The sequence below is a fragment of the Aplysia californica genome, unplaced genomic scaffold (assembly GCF_000002075.1).
Source record: "Aplysia californica isolate F4 #8 unplaced genomic scaffold, AplCal3.0 scaffold00058, whole genome shotgun sequence".
In the NCBI taxonomy this organism is placed as follows: domain Eukaryota; kingdom Metazoa; phylum Mollusca; class Gastropoda; order Aplysiida; family Aplysiidae; genus Aplysia; species Aplysia californica.
The window spans coordinates 1,088,186-1,091,178 of record NW_004797328.1 but is presented as its reverse complement, the minus strand read 5'-3'; the positions used below and the strand labels follow the sequence as shown (position 1 = coordinate 1,091,178).

Sequence of the window (2,993 nt, the reverse complement as noted above, 5' to 3'; positions counted from 1 at the left end):
GCCCACCCCCGACTTTCCAAGGGAACCGTTTATCGCGTCAATGTGCTCTTTAAAAAAAGCACAATATCTGTAGCTAAGTTGTTAGTTGGCTCGGGCTCACAGCACTGTCAAGCTTATTTATGGCATGTAGGTATTTTTTCAATGGTTGTTTTAGATAGGTGGGTGGTCATTGGAGTCGAGTGTGTCCTTGAGCAAAACCGGATAACTAACTGAAAACCCCCAAAACAAAACGCCCCCGAAAACGAAGCAAAACTCATTTAAAACAAACAAACAAACAAAACAAACCTATGATCTTCTCCGTGGCGATCAACAATGACAGATATGCTTAGCTCCATTGGTATCATGCTGAACTTCAGAGTAGATGACCATTGTTTGAATTACCAACGGAGCGTTCAGAACCTGGGCTTTTTCGTTGAGTTTTTAAGGCTCTCCGTCCATTTGGCTGCGTCCTATCGGAGATGAACGTAACTTTCGGATGTCTCGCCTCTTAAATAACCTGATAATGTTGACAGGGGCGTTACTCCTATACAATAACAAATGACCAATGTAGTACCGGTGTGATACAGGGTAATGCGTTGTATAGTTGTACTTTTTATATATGTGCATGTGACCCAATGTAGACCAGACTTCCATTTGGAGACCAATACAAGTAGAATTTTTTAGCCGAGTTGGCCGCTATGGGTATAGTGAAATGGTGAAATGGTTTAGGTTTAACGCCCCTATCAACACCATGTTGTTATTTAAGACGTGAGACCTCCGAGTTTAACGTCCATCTTGGAAAAGATCGAGCACTGTGGAAAATTCGTATAAAGTGCTTTTCCCAAAGACACGACGTCGGATGGGTACAGTAAGTCATAGAATTTAAAATTGTCTGTTTATCAAAAGTTGAAGATTATAACCGTTGCAGTTTCAAGGGTTATGGTTCGTCTTTACTGGAATATGCTTTCCTCTCTTTTGACTGTCTGGACAGGGAAGTAAGTGCCCTGCCTTTGAAATGACAGCAACAACAGCAGGGCTGTCTATCATCTTTGCTTTTCCCCATAACTGAATAGGGCCTATACTTGATGTAACTTTTACCGGTGTCTCGATTACTATTATCGATCTACTTCAGGTGGCCGCCAAAGCCGGCAGGAAAACTACTGTCACGCACTAATGTTTCATTACTTTGCTCTTTACTATTGCAGGTAGAGGACATGCATTTGATATCCAGAATGGGGAAGTTTTGTGTTGGTTTTTTTTTTTTTTTTTTTGGGGGGGGGGGGGGTTTTTTTTTTGGGGGGGGTTTTTTTTTTTTTTTTTTTTTTTTGGGGGGGGGGGAGTATTTTTTTGGTAGGGAGCTTTTTCTTTTGTTTTGCTTTTTGTCAGGCGTGGTTTGCCTTTTTTTGCTCTTGAAAAAATCTGTCGTCCTTTTATCTCTCCTTCTTTATATAGAACGCCCGAGTAATGCCTTTAGTCTTCGGCACTAACTAAAACGTTTGTCTGGTGGGATGCTGCAACACAACATCCCAAGTTTGCCATGACATGCAGGGTCAAAGGATCTCGCCTCGTTCGTGACCTTAATCTTGTCGAAGAGGGCAATTAAATACTTCTTTTAAAACATCAAGAATTACGTTACATTTAAAGTGTTTTTTTACTTCTCTTTTGATCAGACAGATGTTTGTAGTACTTTAAGATTATAACGGCGGGTGGATGGAGGGCGCCACTCATAGTTTGTTCCCCTTTTTATTTATTTCTGTTATGTCTGTCTGTCTAAACCTTTCTGTCCTCAGAATGAACGTTATTGTGTGAATGTACTTCTCTTTACTGTAAGAAAATATTGATAAACATTTTAATGCTCCAAGTGTTTCAGAATTGTAAAAAAAAACCAACAACAACAACCCAAAACAGCTAAATTAAATCAAGGTTTGGTTGACCCACAATTAATGATCGAAGCCCTACTAAAAAAAATGCTACTAAGTTTAACCTGTCAATGCTTTCTAGATTTGGGTGTCCAAAAAATGAACGGCGTGCTAGACATTGTAAAAAAACCTACAACTTTGTAAGTGATTGAAAAGTATAATACCGGTACTTGAAACTACAACTGTACTGTCAAGTCTTTGTTGGATAACCGATGATATACATTTACTTCCAAATTCTAACAAAAACTACAAGTTTGAAATCTTGGTTTGGTTGTCCAGTAGAAACCGAGTGTCCAGGCCGGGAAATGTAATGTCCAGGCTGTGGGTTTGTTGAATTGTTGAGTTGTCCTGGCTGTGGGTTTTGTGGAGTTGTTGAATTATCAGGCCTGTGGGCTAGTTGAGTTGTCCAGGCTGTGTGTGTTTGTTGAGTTGTCCAGGCTATGGGTTTGTTGAGTTGTCCAGGCTATGGGTTTGTTGAGTTGTCCAGGCTGTGTGCTTGTTGAGTTGTCCAGGCTATGTGGGTTTGTTGAGTTGTCTAGGCTATGGCTTTGTTGAGTTGTCCAGGTTGTGGGTTTGTCCAGGTTGTGGATTTGTGGAGTTGTCCAGGCTATGGCTTTGTTGAGTTGTCCAGGTTGTGGGTTTGTCCAGGTTGTGGATTTGTCCAGGTTGTGGATTTGTTGAATTGTCCAGGCTATGTAGGCTTGTTGAGTTGTCCAGGCAATGGCTTTGTTGAGTTGTCCAGGTTGTGGGTTTGTCCAGGTTGTGGATTTGTGGAGTTACGGCGAACTGTCCGAGGACGTGGCCGCTGGTCCGTAGCCGAGGTAGGACGGACGGCCGGAGAAGACTGGATTAGCAACTCGCCCTGGGATTGGTGGTTCGCCTGGCGCTCTCTCCACTCTCTCCAACTGCCCCCACCTCCCCTCTGCACTCCCCCCCCCCTTGGCGCTTCTTCCTTCCTTTCTCCCTCCTCTCACCTTCGCCTACTCCTCTTCTTCATCCCCCCTCTTCCTTTCCTTCACCTCCTCACTTCCACCATCTCCCTCCCCCCAAATCCCCTCACGCTCCCACATCACTACCTCGCCTCCTCCTCTTCAT

The 2,993-nt window shown here is 43.2% G+C and overlaps 1 long non-coding RNA gene across 2 annotated transcripts in view; it reads left to right on the top strand.

Moving 5' to 3' along the window:
* The window catches only part of LOC101847023, a 103,404-nt gene that overhangs the window by 59,458 nt on the left and 40,953 nt on the right, over positions 1 to 2,993 (top strand). The gene's annotated exons all lie outside the window — the stretch shown is intronic.